Genomic DNA, 16754 nt, shown 5'->3' with positions numbered 1-16754 from the left:
GGGTGGGGAACAGGGGCAGGCTGGACTAGGGGGCAGGGGGGCATCTGCCCCCAGGGCTGGTCCCATAGTGGGCTCCCTTGGGCTGGGTCACTGGGCCACCTGCATTTTTTTTTCATTTGAATAGGCTACTGAGTCGAGTATTGCCCCCTGGGTAACAATTTGCCAGCTCTCTCCTGGCGGGGAAGGAGTGTGTGGTCATAGGCAGTGTGTCACGACTAGTATAGCGTACCTGCTATCGTTGGCACTACTCGGAGGAAGGTGCGGAGTCTAACGTGCCCCTGGTGTTTACCAGGGACCCCAGCAAGGAGGTATGTGCTTAGCTGCAGGAAACACGCAGGTCGCGGTCCTTCCACGAGTCAGATAGCGAAGTACGAGAGGAATGTCAGACAGGCCAGTTCGGCAACAGGGCAGGCAATGCAGGTACACAAGGAGAATCCGAAGGGGTAGTGAGTCAAGCCTGGTTGATGACGTTCTGACAGCGAGGTACAAAAGGGAGATCCAAAAGGGTAGTTAAGGCAATCCGGGTCACAATGGTCACAGGCAAACGGCAATAAACTGGAGGAAGGAAAATGTCAGGAAACAGATAATCACAGGAACACTGGAACGCTGGAGGACAGGAAAGGACCTGAACTCTGGCACAGGAGGTGGGGTCAGAGAGGCTTAAATAGTGCTGCTAGCCAATGCCCTCAGCACTAGTAGTGCTGTCATACTCCAGCGCCGTAGCGCTGTCATCCTTTAGCGCCGTAGCGCTATCTTCATGCAGCGTCCCGTTGCCTAGCAACGGGAACGCTTTCAGGTCTGTAGCTGGCCGGCCGGGCGGAAGGGGAAGTGACGCGTTTGGTTGCTAGGCGCCTGACACAGTGTACAGTATGGAATCAATACACTGCAGCACTCAGCCAATGCATCTATACATGTATATAACACCTAATTGACCACACATTCATGAACTGCCTCTTAAAAGAACAATGTCCCGTAATTTTCCGTAGTTCCTCTTGTCAAATTTCATGTATACGGGTCTCACCAGTGTTCATCCCGTTCCATATGTGTATTAAAAGAAAAACACAATCAGCTTGAAATAATGTAAATAGAGACGGCACAATCCGTTACTTACACATAAATAAGCAGTGTATTGATTGTGTAGTTTTTTTAGGAGGGTGGGATCTCCTACTGTAGCAGCACGCCAATTGTGGTTCGTGTAGATAGTTAGTGCGCAGAGGTTGGTGTTTTATTTTGTAGTGTACAGTATGGGCATGCCAAACTCAAGCGCATGCAGCCACGGCCGTAGCAAGCGCTACGGCGGTGGAAGTAACCTTCCAATACTGCCACAAAGTAACATTTTACTTTGTGAAACTACATGTCTTAGTGGGCCCTTGGTGTCAGGGAATGGTGGTCCTTGTGGTTCTCTAAATGCCAGCATGCCCTGACTGCCATGGGTATTCTGGTGCTTGTAATCCTACAATCACCAGCATGACCAGACTGTTAATGGCAGCCCTGGCTGGGACTTCTAGTTCCACAAACTAAAATAGTGGTTTTGACTTATAAATACATTACAGTTGTCACAAATCAGGATCTCAGCCCTCTTTATGAAACACGGCGGTATCATATCATCGTGTATCGTCATCCTATCAGAATGAAGCATTCCAAATCCTGGGAAAAACCATGACTTCTGTCTGCTGCACTGAAGGCTGCCATTTTGGATGAGACATTTTGCTACATCCTGCCTATTCTGAGCACTTGACTTCATCCCCCAATAAGCTCCCTCTGCTGACTATAAAAGTCACCTCCTACTCTCAACAAATTGCAAGTGCAACACTTTCCTACTTCCTGACTCGAACTTACCACTGTTGTTGTTTATCTGCTGCTGTACAGACTCCAGCCATTAACTCTTCTAGTGGATTCAGCTTCCTTCTGTTACTTCCATGTTACCATCTCTTGCTGTTCAAAGCTTGGGGTTGGTTTATTATTATGGCAGGGGATCGCGCAGCAGGAGTCTATAGTGCCATCCACCCTGGCTGGTTGACCTCCGGCAGGTTTTGGCAAAATCAAAGGGACTCCATGCATTTTTTTCTTCCAACTTCACCACAACCAGCACTAGCCTGGTAGCACTAGTGTTATCAGCATTTGAAAGTGGGAACCCACGCATTTTAAAAAAAAAGTCTGTAATGCCACATGCTCTGCCAGATCAGCAGGTACTGACAAGTACGAACATACCTGCAATGCCTGAGTACTACAGAGGCCTGCACCCGAATTCAACAGGCTATGGATTTTGTGATCTGTGGCTTGATGAACTCGGCTGCATGGAAAGTCAAAATATGGGCGGGTTGCGCTCAGAATATGTGCCCTAATGAATTAGGCCTGCTGAAACAAAGTCAATGGGATAGCCGCCAATAATGCCGATAAATAAGTAAGAGTTTTCCGAGACCCAGACTGCTCAGAAACCGGGAGGAAGGAGCCCACTAGATAGGCATTTTCTGTAGTTTCTTAGACACCAACATCTTGTTCTAGGGAGCAGTAATAGAGGGAATCGTAGATACGACGAGCAGACACTAAAATATGATGGTTCTCCAAAATATTAACATCTAGGTCACTTTGAAAAGAGTGTGATAAGGTATCAGCCTTATGATTTATACTTCTGGGTCTAAAGTTAATACGGAGGTCAAAAATGGGAAAAAAGGAGAAACCACTGAACCTTTCATAGGTTTAGACACTGAGCAGTTGGAAGGTATGATAAATTTTTATTTTTAAGACTGTTACAAATACAATAGGGAACTATCGAGAAGATATCTCCATTCTTTGAATGCTAATTTCATAACTAATAAGTATTTATACCCAATGGTATATTTTTTCTCCCCTGATATGAACTTAACGAAAGAATAAACTACATAGGTGAAGTTTTTCAGTAGATCTTTGGGAGAGGATTGCACCCACTTAAAAAGAAGAGGTATCAACCTCTAGGAAAAAATGCTGTGAAATCTCTGGTTGTTAGAGAACCAGAGCAGTAGAGAATGCTTGCTTTAGAAAAAGAAAGTCTTCTGTATCTACAGTACTTCAAATCCTGACCCTTTTGTTTGAGAGCAATGATGGGAGCTGTGAAAGAGGAGTACCCGTGAATAAACTGCCTATAACAAATGGGAAAGATATGAAAACATTGGTAGGCCTTGAGACCAGAGGTCGTAGGCCAAGTATGAACTGCTCGGACCTTTTCACAGCCCATTTGTAACCCTGAACCAGAAACAATATATTCAAGAAATGGCTTCTGATCTTATGAGTTTGCGTAGACAATTTTCAACTGCCACATGAGACCCATGAGTGATGAGATCTTTGGAGAATATTAAAATGTCGTCAAGGTATACTACTCCACATTGATAGAGCAGGTCTTGAAATATTTTATTTATAAAACTTTGTTACACGCCGACAAGTTGAATTGATAAACTCTTCATTTCTATCTTGATTCTCACCAACAACCCTAACTCACCACAGAATCCACAGCATACTTAAGGCACCCATTGAAACAGGAGACACAAACCCAGTGTCACAACTCTTTGAAATTGGATTTCTATAAATAACCAGGCCGCTAATAGATGTAACTAATGTGTGGTGCCTAACAAATCTGCAACTCTCCAAATAACAGGCACTATAACCTGTTATTAATTATGAGAGCACTGATAGAGAATAAAACATATAAAGTACATATAAACATAAATAACTTATATGCATATATGCTTATTGTCCACAGACTTTCCAATTCTGGGATAATCAGTTCATATAAATTAACTCTAAGGCATTCAGATGGGACTGTATAGCTGTTTTGTTAATATTCTCCCCAATTTGAAAATAAAAGTCCCTGCAGAACTTTATACATTTACTAACGAAGGGACAGATCCCAAGCACAATTGGAATGTGATGTGAACCCACATTTCTGCAGCATATTATCTCGTTACTGTTATTACAGCTCCAGAAAACAATACCACAATCCTAAGGGGAAACTGTTTGTAGCAGCCAAATGGATTAGCAAAGCTGTTTAATCTTAAAGTAACTATAAAGGATCTCTGGTGAATGTACAGGCAATATGATTCTCATAACTACACTGGCGTCACCGGACAAGTTTCTCCGCCCATTTCAGTAGGGGGTTTCTTCAGAGGTAAATAAAGTATGAACACAAAGGCACCTTTATTTATCTTACAGCTCCCCATAGTAGCCAATTATTCACATTTAGACAAGACGGTATCTTAAAAACAGCCCAATCTGTCATTCATCACACTGTAACAATCTGCTTACAGCTTGCTGCTTTGTATTGGCCGCTCCTGTCTCCTGGAGTTTTGGACTTTATTATTTGTGTTTCATTTTATGTGTTAGCAGCAGTACCTCTGATCACTAGAGGTGCTGCAATTGTGCCTGCTTCTTGTGCTTTAGGAGTTAACCTTCCTGTTCACTAATTATTCCTTGCACCTAGGTGTGTCCTTCTTATACTTGTCTCTCCCAGCATTCATTGCTCGTTATTGTTGTCATCCTGTTGTTACTTGTTGTTCCTGCCTTCTGATATGCTTCTGGTTACCTTCTGCTTGGGATCTGTCCATACCTTCTGCTTCCCTGCATTAGCTGTGTACCTGGTGGTTTCTGCAAATTCATATTACCTCTTGCTTCCTGCATCAGCTCTGCATCTGGTATTTACTACTAACTCATGATAACCTGCTATTTGAACGTCTCTGCAATAAACATAGAGTGTTTTCACCATATTCGTGGCTCCTAGCTGTATTCCTGTATTTAACCGTGACACACACAGACAGATTGCACTAATCCTATCACTTGTTGACAAAATAGTAGGGATGCACAGGACATAAATCAGAGTCGATCCGGTTCGGTACTTTCCCGCACCCTCAGAACTGAAATAGAGGCAAAATTTCACTGTCACGTCTTTGGATCTGTCCTGTTTTTGATTCCATAAATACCACACTCCACCGGAAATTCGGTGCCATCGCTCAGACAGACACAGGAGGGGGTAGCAGTGCTCTTGTCAGTCTCCAGTGCCATTGCTCTGTGCCATTGCTCACACAGAAACAGGGGTAGTAGTGTTCTTGTCACTCTCCAGTAACATTGCTCATTGCCATTGCTCACACAGAAACAGGGGTAGCAGTGTTCTTGTCACTCGCCAGTCTCCAGTACCATTGCTCACACAAAAACAGGTGGGGTAGCTATGTTCTTGTCACTTTCCAGTCTCCAGTGCCATTGCTCTGTGCCATCGATATGTATCAATATTAGTTGACAAAAGAGCAGGAGCACCAAGCAGCTGTTGGCACCAGTCATGATGATACTAGTCTCTCTACATCATCTGCTTAAGCCTATGCTCACGTGCATAGTGGGATCAAGTCAGAGAAACTGAAATTCAAAAAACAAGCTTTTACATTGGTAAACAAAAAAGCATCTCTAATAAAGGGAAAGTCAACTGTAGAAAAATATAAAAGGGCCAACATGCCATCCTATACACGGAGCGGCAAGAAGAAATTCAGGCTTTCGCATTTATGTATGAGTACTAGTTCTGCAGTTGTCAGTGAGGCATCTTCTTTTAAGGTTTGTCATGACGTTGCAAGACCTTATCATTCTGCATCTAAAAGAGGTGCCGAAAAAATTTCATGTGTAAAAGTTGAGCTGGAAAAACTAGGCAGTAGAACAAACTATGTTCGGAAATGTCACAAATCCCTGGGGAGAGTCTATCCATGAGTGCTATGTCTAAGTCTGACCTTTCTGATACTGTACTTATAAAGAAGCCTCCTTTCCCATTTTTGCAAATGTGTGGATGAGGAGTCAAAATCTAGCTGGTGATATAGAAACTGAGTATGCCACTTTGGATTTGCAACAAGATGAGGGGGATATTTGTGTAGCTAACAACAGCGCTAATGAGAATGTCGATGATGATGATGATGTTGTTTGTGTAAGTCCTGCACCAGTGGAAGCAGTTCTTGCCAGTGATAAGAAGAAGGCCATTGTCATGCCTGGACATCAGACCAAAAAATCCACTTCTTATGTGTGGAATTATTTTTATTATTTTTTGGCAGCACAGTGGCTAAGTGGTTAGCACTTCTGCCTCACAGCGCTGGGGTCACGAGTTCAATTCCTGTCCATTGCCTTATCTGTGTGGAGTTTGTATGTTCTCCCCGTGTTTGCGTGGGTTTCCTGTGGGTGCTCCGGTTTCCTCCCACACTCCAAAAACATACTAGTAGGTTAATTGGCTGCTATCAAAAAAATTAACCCTAGTCTGTGTCTGTCTGTCTGTGTGTGTGTGTATGTTAGGATAATTAGACTGTAAGCTTCAATGGGGCAGGGACTGATGTGAATGAGTTCTCTGTACAGCGCTGCGGAATTAGTGGCGCTATATAAATAAATGGTAATAATAATAATAATAATAATAATAATAATACCCAATTCCTGACAACAGTTGAGTAGCCATTTCTAGAGTTTGTAAAGCCACAGTCAGTAGAGGTAGGAACCTTAACCATCGGTGTTATGCCATTTGCAGAGAGTTCATGGCAAGCATTTGGGAAAGTCAGAAACATATGCTAAAAAAATAACAACAACCAGTCCAGCACCAGCTATCTCCCTTCTCTCAGCTAGATCCCAGCAACTGCAATCTACACCTACAACACCTTCCTTATCAATATCCTCACTAGTGATCAGAGTTAGTCCTGTATCCAAGTTGCTAAGGCTAGATGACTCCTCCCTTGTCAAGGACTACTCTGAAGAATTCTTGAGCGTTAGGCCCGCCGTTGCTGCTGCTGGGGGTGGATATTCATCACAGAAGCAGACCACGAAGAAGACTACTATTAGTTTACAACAATTGACTGTTAAGCAATCCTTTGCAAGAGGAAGCCAGTAGGGCAGCTGTCACCCAGTCACACAGCGGAACACAGGTGCCATGGTGACTATGCTAGTATTAGATTTGCGTTCAATATTCACAATTAATGCAGCAGGGTTTAGACATTTAATTAAGGATTACAGCTGGGTGAATTCCATCACATTCCCTGTTTTGCTCACACAATCAACTTGGTGGTACAGTGCTTTTGAAAAATGACAGGGACGTGCAGGAGTGTCGGGCACCATCCCCACTGTTCTTCCGTGGAGCAGGGACGGTCACCGGGCAATTCCGGTCAAGGGCATCATGTTGCTGGGCAACAGGTGCACAGGGTCAACACCCATCCTTGCGCCGTCTGAGGCATGTGATGTTGGCGCTTTTGAGCTTTGGCAGTCAGCGTGTCTGCCTACTTCCTATATCCTCAATGTAAACTCTGCTCTGGCACCATTAGGATGCCAGAGTATCAGGTGTCCTGTCTCCGGCATTGTTTGTATGTTTCTGCTCCTGTTTTTTGACCTGACTTCCTCTGACAACTCTTTTGGATTGTGCCCGTTATTGCCTTCTGTTGTGACCCCGGCTTGAAGACCATTCTCCTGGATTGCACTATTCACTTCTTCATTGTGACCTCGGCCTGTCTGACTTCTCTGTGGATTTCCATTCAGTACCATCTCCTTCTGATTGTTTTGACCTGGACCGTCCTGACTATTCTCAATCACTACGCTGGTAACTGTCTTGATGGACTGTGACGTGCGTACCCTTTGCAGCTAAGCCCAAACCTCCATGCAGGGGTCCCTGGTGAACACTGGGGGTTCATTAGACTTTGCACCTCCTAGTTCTGTGGCTTAAATCAGTGATGCTCAGGCTTGGTTTCTTGAGAATCGAACATACCCGAACTTAGCATATCCAAGTACCGAGCCAAGACGGCTCGGTACTTTCGCGATTTCTCGGAATTGAAAACAAGGCAAAACGTCATTGTTACATCATCGGATCACGGATCTCAAGAGTTTTGGATACTATAAGTACCGCCCTCCACGGCAATCCAACGTCATTTCACAGAGGGACACAGAAGGGGTAGCACAGTCTATAGAGAGTTGGGCAGCAACATAGGTAGAATAGAAAGAGGAGTGGGTAACAGTGTTTTTTAAAGTCTACAGAGACATTCAGGAGAGATTCATTGCTCATTGTCATTACCAAAATAGAATTAATAGGGCAAGATTGGTCTTCTAAATCTGCAGCCCCATAATGTACAGTGTTATATAGGTAATACACAAAGAGAAGAGCTCCATTGCTAATTGTCATTGCTGAAATACAAATACTAGGCCTGGCCTTTCTTCTGAATTTGCAGTCAAAGTGTATGGTGTTATCAAAATAGATTCAAAGCAGTACACAGAAGAGCAGGAGCACCACGCAACTGCTGGCGCCAGTCATGATGATAATAATCCCTCTACGTCATCTGGTAAAGCCTATGTAAAGGTGCATAGTGTTTTTAAGTCAGGGAAACTGTAAAAAACACCTTTTACCTTGGTCAAGACAAAAAACCCTGTAATCCAGGCAAAGTTATCTGCAGAAAAAAATAAAATTGCCAACATGCCATTCTACACACGCAGTTGCAAAGAAAGAATGAGGCCTTCGCCTTTCTCTATGAGTGCGATTTCTGCAACTTTCACTGAGGCATCTTCTTGTAAGGTTTGTCGTGACCAAGCAAGACCTTGTCATTCGGACTCCAAAATTGGTGTCCAAATACTTTTACGTTTAAAAGCTGAGCAGGAAGAAAACAGTAAGGCATCAGAGAAAAATGTATGTTCAGATTCAGAAATGACACAAATCCCTGAGGAGAGTCTGTCCACGAGTGCTATGTGTAATCGTGAGCATTCTGATAGTGTACCCATAAAGAAGGCCCCTTTCAGCATTTCTGCAGATGTGTGCCTGAACAGCCCAAGTGTAGCCAGTGATACACCAAATGAGGATGCCACTTTGGAATTGCAACAGGATGAGGAGGATATTTGTGTAGCCGACGAGGGTGATAATGAAGATGTTGATAAGGATGATGTTGTTTGTTAAGTCCTGCACCGGTGGAAGCAGTTCTGGCACGTGATAAGAAGAAGGCCATTGTCATGCCTGGACATAACACCAAAAAATCCACTTCTTATGTCTGGAATTATTTTTACCCAAATCTGGACAACAGTTGTCTAGCCATTTGTAGCGTATGTAAAGCCACAGTCAGTCAAGGTAGGGACCTTAACCATCTAGGAACCTCATCCATTTTACACCATTTCAAGCGAGTTCATGGCAAGCTGTTGGGAAAATCAGAAACATATGCTAAAAAAATAACAATAAGCAGTCCATCATCAGATAGGACCCTTCTCTCACCTACATCCCAATGCCTGCAATTTACACCCACAAAACCGTCCTCCTCAATATCCTCAGTAGTGATAGGAGTTAGTCCTGCATCCAAGTTGCTAAGGCTAGATGACTCCTTCTTTATCCTGTATTCCTCAGAAGAATTCTTGAGCAGCTGCTGCTGCTGGGGGTGAATCTTCATCCCAGATGCAGACCAAGAAGAATACTACTAGTAGTTTACAACAATTGACTGTTAAACAATCCTTTGCAAGAGGAAGCAACTATGAAAGCTGTCACCCAGACGCAAAGCGGATCACAGGCGCCATAGCGACTATCCTAGTATTAGATCTGCGTCCAATATCCACTATTAATGCAGCTGGTTTTAGACAGTTACTTGAGGTCTTGTGTTCCCGTTGCCAAATTCTATCACGACACCTTTTCAGTAGAAAAGCTATTCCTCACCTCTACCAGAAGGTTCCTAAAAAAGTAATTATTGGGCTACAAAATGCCATTCTACCCACTGTACACTTAACCACAGATATGTGGACAAGCGGAACTGGGCAAACTAAAGATTATATGACTGTGACAGCCCGCAGGGTTGTTAATTCGCCTTCACCAGCAGGAACAGCAGCAGCATGTACCCAAGTCACATTTGTCAGAGGCAGGCTACTCTGTGTATCACCGGCTTCACTAAGAGGCATAAAGCTAATAATCTGTTATAAAAAGGGATGTCATTGCAACATGGCTTGGACTCTCCTCAGGATATGTCATTACTGATAACATCACCAATAGTGTGAGAGCATTACAGCTGGGGGAATTCCATCACATTTCCTGTTTTGCTCACACAATAAACTTGGTGGTACATAGCTTTTAAAAAAATGACAGGTACGTGCTGCAGATGCTGTCTGTGGCCCGTAAAATATCTGGACATTTCTGGCAATTGGCAACAGCGTGTAGGAGATTGCAGCAGCTGTAAAAACAATTTAATTTGCCCTGCCACCAATTGAAGCAGGTGGTGACAAGGTGGAATTCTATATTGTATATGCTTCTGCGGATGGAGAAACAGCAAAAAGCCATCCACGCTTACTCCACAAGCCATGACATTGGGAAAGGAGGGTGGATGTATTTTAGTCAAGCGCAGTGGAGAATACTTTTCGTGTTGTGCAAGGTGCTGAAACCATTCGAAGTAGTTACCTGTGAAGTGAGTTCACACACTGCTAACTTGAGTCAAGTGATCCCCTTAATTAGACTTTTGGAAAAGCAGCTTGACAAACTGAAGGAGGAGATAAAACAAAGCAATTACGCTAAGTATGTCGGACTTGTAGTTCAAGTACTTTATTAGCTTCGTCCGGATCCAAGAGTTATCAAAATCTTGAAATCGGATCACTACATTTTGGTGACTGTGATTGATCCTTGGTTTAAGAGCTATGTCTTCTCTTTGTTTCCAACTGACCCAGATCTGAAGAGACGCAAGGAGTTGCTGGTAAGCAAGATGACAACTCAAGTGTTATGTGACAGGACGGCGTCTCCTCCTTCGGTTTATCACTCAAATAATGCTAGCATAAAACTTAGCTATCCCAAGAGACCCAGGGATGATGCAGATGACACAGCACCAAATTTCGACATCTGGTCTGGTCTAAAAGAATTGACCAAAAAACGTGACACGTCTGCCGTAACTCCACCTGATCCTACTATCAGCATCCAAAGGATGGTGGAGGATTATTTTCACAATAGCATAGAAATAGACACACCAGACAGTCCCTTTACATAGCAGGAGGAAAAAAAGGGAATTTGGAGACCCATGTACCAACTCGCTTTGCACTGCCTAGGCTGTCCACCCTCCAGTGTGTACTCGGAAAGAGTTTTCAGCACAGCCGGGAACCTTGTCAGCGATCGGCGTAGGAGGCTACTTCCTCAAAATGTGGAAAAGATGATGTTCATAAAAATGAACTTCAACTTCCACACGGAAGACCTTTCCCGCCAATTACATCAAAATATTGAGACTTCTGTAATGGTGGATTCCAGCGGTGATGAATTAATAATGTGTGAGGATGATGCACACACTGATGAGGGTGAGGATGAGGCTGAGGATGATGAGAACAACATCTTGCCACAGTAGAGTTCATTAACAGCACTGTTACCTTAGGTTCCTTAAGCCCATTGTTAGCTTGTTTTGTGGGGGCCCAAACAATCCAAGCACTTCAGCCACAAGGAGTGACACTTGTGTGGCTGAAGTGCTTGGTTTTTCTAAACTGTGAATGTCTTTTTTAAGATCCAACATAAGGGGGGGGGTGGGAGGGCCCAAGATAAATTCCATCTTGCACCACTTTTCTTTTCTGCCACTGCTGTGTGCCAATGTGTCCTAGATGTGCTAGGATCTGCCGTGTTTTTGAGTCATTGCTCTGTCGCTTTGAATGAAATCAGGTCGCTGCAGTATTTGTCCGAAAGTGGATGAAAATAATGTTGTTGCCTGAAATTAGTGTTATTGAAGTTAATAATAATGTAGGAACAAAACTAGAGCAAAATTATGTGATTTTAGCATATTTTAGGAATTTTTCTAAAAAATACAGATCCAAAACCAAAACCAAAACACACGAGGGCGGTTTTGCCAAAACCAAAACCAAGAAACGAAGCTAATTCAGATCCAAAACAAAAACCAAAACCAGTTCACGGGGGTCAGTAAGCATCTCTAGCGTAAATATCAGTTAGTGGTTTTCAATACATTTTGAGTCTACAGCACCTAATGAGTCTGACAAGGAGATGTTGCCTGTGGTCCGGGACATTTTCGGCAGTCTGCGCAGCATGTAGGAGATTGCAGCAGCTCTAAGAACAATTTAATTTGCCCTGCCACCAACTGAAGCAAGAGGTGGCAACAAGGTGGAATTCCACCCTTTATATGCCTCAGAGGATGGAGGAACAGCAAAAAGCCATCCACGCATGCTCAACAAGCCATGACATTGAGAATGGAGGGGGGATGTACTTTAGTCCAGCACACTGAAGAATACTTTCCATGTTGTGCAAGGTGCTGAAACCATTCGAAGTAGTCACCTGTGAAGTGAGTTCACAAACTGCTAGCTTGAGTCAAGTGATTCCCTTAATTAGACTTTTGGAAAAGCAGATCTAGAAATTAAAAGAGATGAAACAAAGTAATTCCGCTAAGAATGTAGGACTCGTAGATCAAGTACTTTATTCGTTTTGCCAGGGTCCAAGAATTATCAACATCTTGAAATCGGATCACTACATTTTGGCTACTGTGCTTGATCCTAGGTTTAAGAGGAATGTCTTTTCTTTCTTTCAAACTGAACCAGATCTCAAGAGATGCAATGAGTTCCTGGGAAGCAAGGTGACAGCACAAGTGGTACATGACACAAAGACGTACCCTCCTTCAGTTTCTCAGGCATCTGCTACTAGGAAAAAGCTTTTTCAAGAGACCCAGGGATAATGCTGATGAGTCAGCACAACATTTTGATACCTAGTCTGGTCTAAAATAATTGCACAAAAAGTGACTCCTCTGCTGTACCTTCATCTGATCCTACTATCAACATCCAAAGAATGAATGGAGGATTATTTTAATGACAACATACAAATAAATATGTCAGACAGTCCCTTTACATACTGGGAGGAAAAAAAGACAATTTGGAGACTCATGTAAAAACTCACTTTGCAAATACCCAAGCTGCCCACCCTCCAGTGTGTACTCAGAAAGACTTTTCAACACTTCTCCAGTGCACAGATCCTTGGTTTTGGAATCGGCAATAGCATCAGCCCCTCCTAATAATTTAATGGAAGACTGTACATCGGAGCTAATGATTTAATGGTGGGTGGTATTAATTTATTTGTGGGGTGATGGCAGGGCTATCTAATTTAATAGTGGTGCCCATTAATTTAAGGTAAGGTGACAGGACCTTTAATTTAATGCTGAGGTGGTTTGGGGTTATTATTTGAATGTGGGGCTGAGTTTGGGTAGGAGGGCTATTTATTAATTGTAAATGTGAATTATGCAATGCCAGGCATGGTTCTGGGAAATGGTTACAATTCTTAATTGTAAATTATATTAATTTATTGCTGGGGCTTTTTGGAATGAGGCAAATAAGTATGTTTATTTAATTAATGTTGGGGCTGGTTTCAGGGAAATACATCTATTTATCAAATGTGCATACTATTATTTTAATGTTGGGGCTAGAGGGAGGCCTAATTATTGAAATGGGGGCTATTGAATTAACACTAGGGGTGGTTGGAGTTTTCTAAATTACATGTATCCATTTTTTTCCAAATAGGGCCCCCAACATTTCAGGATCCATACAAGCAGCAACTAAAGATACCAGTATCCACAGGTAGTAAAATCGTCAAGAACAAATAGGAGAGAGCAGAACAGTCTAGCAACGGTCCTGAAACTGGTGGGGCAGTTCCGGATTTGGGTGACTTTTTTGCTTAGAAAGGAAGATACACACAGTCAATACTTATTATAGTGTATATAATGAATTCATCTAAGGGAATTACAAATATAAAACATTTTATTACAATCCCATATAAAATACACACACAATAATTAAAGCAATAATGGAGGTCAATAACTCCACAAGATATATATATAATCCATGGTATGCCCATATTTCAATGGTTCAACCAAGTTAGAGTTTCTCATATAAATACCGCCTAATGTTAGTTATACACAGTGGAGAAATGTACTGGTAAGGAGTTCAGAACATAATCCGCCGTATTAACGGACTAGAAAGGAGTTTAGCAAAATTCTCGCACTTACAGTCTCCACAGAGCACTCATCCGTGCTCATTCTTCTTCTAACCGAACTTCTCCGTCCCAGCTGCCACCTAGATGATTGATACTTTCCAATACAAGAGATGAAGTGCGAACCTTATTGTTGTTTAGACAACATCAGCCAGTGTAATAGTTGGTTCCGTATAAGGCAGCTGCCTTTCTTTGGCGTTTTAAGCTTGAAATATTGATAGGAAATCACATTAGGATGCATTAGGAGTGAGCTTTGCAGATCGGAATCTTATGTTGCAGACGACTCTTTTCGTCCACTGCTTGTGGACATTTTCAAAGTCATAATTATTATTACATTGTCACTTCCCTTATCTAGGGCAGACGTCTAGCTCGCATTGGATCATTCACAGGTGTAGCCTAATTAGGCTTTATCGTATGACTCATTCATCTAAATTGCTTTATATATCTGTATATAATAAATCTAATTGTAATTCTAAACAACTATTAAATAGATACCACTAATAGTCCTAGATTTCTTATCATGTCGAGTAGGGGTCTAAGTTAGCCACTGCCACTTGAAAGGATTAATGTGCTGTAGATCAATACCTACATTTATAACAATGATCCTAAACCATGTTTATACAGACAGAAAATATTTTTATAATCATATTTGATCATTCATTCCATTATATATACACTTCTTATTTCAGTATGCACTCATATCAAAGAACCTTTAGGGAAATAAACATGTAATAAGACCCTAGAGAAAATCATCTTATATACCCATGGATAGAACAGTCAATCTATATCAAAACCATTTAAACCTATAGATACCAATCATTAAATTCTATAGTCTCATTGAGACCTTCTGGAAACAGAGTTTGGAGTTAAAAGATCCAAGTGGCCCCACCATGACACAAGTTCCTAAACCTGTCTCCACCTCTAGCTGTTACATCATATTTTTCTATCCCTGTTACTTTAATACCTGTTGGATTGGTGTTTTCCATAAAGTGTCTGGACAGCCCATGTGTAAACAATCCCTTTTTGATGTTTAATCTGTATTTCCTAAAGCGGATCTTCAGGGGACAGGTGGTTCTGCCTACGTACCTAAGGCCATACGGGCATGTATACAACATAGCTAGTGTCACAATTGATATGTTGTGAAATTCCATATTCAGTACCATTCACAGTGGACTTAACTCCATTTTCTCCATTTTCAATATAGTCACATGTAAGGCAAGTATTTATATTACACCTAAAACATCCACTGGGATTAGGTCAGTGGTTCCCAAACTTTTGCAGTTCGCGGCACACCTAGAGTCTCCATAATTTTTTCAAGGCACCTTTTCAAAATAATAACAGAGCAATCCCATTTTATATGTAGTTGGGTCAAAAAAACGTAATAAGTATGTAGGTCAGAACAGAAATACATATTTAGTTGTATGAAAACCACCTACTCATTAGAATCCACGCCCATGAGAGAGCTCAGTCATTCAGCAGAGTCCGGGGATCCATTGTTCTACCGAGACAACCGTGACAGTAAGAACAGGCCAAAAATGTCTGATCCCCCGGTGGAGCCATCAGCTAAAGATATGTTGCAATATGTTATCTCCCATGTTGAGCAGAGGGACATACCCAGCGGCAGTTATTGCAATGTTTCCATACCCTGGCCAGTCATCTAGATGCCCTTCAGGCTGCACAGCCAAATGTCTCTGCCTCTCCTCCGGAACAACCTCCTGTACGGGAAAGTTCAGTTTCCTCCCTCAAATTGCCTACTCCTGCAAAATTTGATAGAGACCCCAAACTCGTGGTTTTTTTAACCAATACTCTATTCAATTTGAATTACTCCCCCAAATTTTTCCTACCGCTGAGTCCGAAGTGGCCTACATTGTTTCTCTGTTGTCTGGTCAGGCCATAGCCTGGGCCTCACCCCTTTGGGAGCGAGAAGATCTCTCACTAAGCAATTATCCTGTCTTCCTAGCCATCTTCCGGCGGATCTTCGACGAGCCCAGGCGAGTTTCTTCAGCCTCTGCCAGTATCCTTAGGCTCTGTCAAGGGAACCATTCTGTTGCCCAGAACGTAATAGAGTTTCGCACTCTCTCCTCAGAATTAACATGGAATAATGAGGCTCTTGTAGCGGCCTTTTGGCAAGGACTCTCAGACCGGGTTAAAGACGTCTTGGCATCCCATGAACTCCCCACTACTCTCTATGACATCATCTCTCTTTGCAACAAAGTGGATCTCCATTTCTGAGAACGGTCGGCTGAAAAGGAGCGAGCCGCCCAGTCTTCAAACGCGCACATCGCTTCCAGTCATCCTCTTCACCTTCAGAAGAACCCATGCAGATTCGGAAGACCTGTTTAACTTCCAAAGAGAGGGATAGGAGACGTCTGAACAAGTTATGCATCTATTGTGGCGAATCCAGGCACTTCCTAAACTCGTTGACGTGAGAGATAGATAGGAGAAATGGCAGTGGAGCAATAGATAAAGGCAGTACCTTAGGAGATGCTGGAGTGGATCAGATGAATGGTTCAGATGACAATGATGCAGAAGGGAGATCCAGAAAGGGTAGTCGGTGAGTAAGCTGGGTCTGGTACACAGTTCAGATGGCTGACTTTACACAGGGATGATCCCAGAGAAAGGTCAGTAGTCAAGCTGGGTCTGGTACACAGGTCAGATGTCTATTTTGCAGAAGGAAGATCCTAGGAGAATAAACAGTAGGGAAGCTGGGTATGGTACACAGGAGGTTAAACTGCAGTTAGTGGAACCACAAAGACAAGAAGATCTCACGGGAGTCAGTAAGTAAATAACCTGTTGCTCTGACACAGGTTAGTGTCAGAGT

This window comes from Mixophyes fleayi, chromosome 3, assembly GCF_038048845.1.
Source record: "Mixophyes fleayi isolate aMixFle1 chromosome 3, aMixFle1.hap1, whole genome shotgun sequence".
Classification (NCBI taxonomy): domain Eukaryota; kingdom Metazoa; phylum Chordata; class Amphibia; order Anura; family Limnodynastidae; genus Mixophyes; species Mixophyes fleayi.
The sequence above is the reverse complement of the archived record's forward strand: the minus strand, read 5'-3'. Positions refer to the sequence as shown.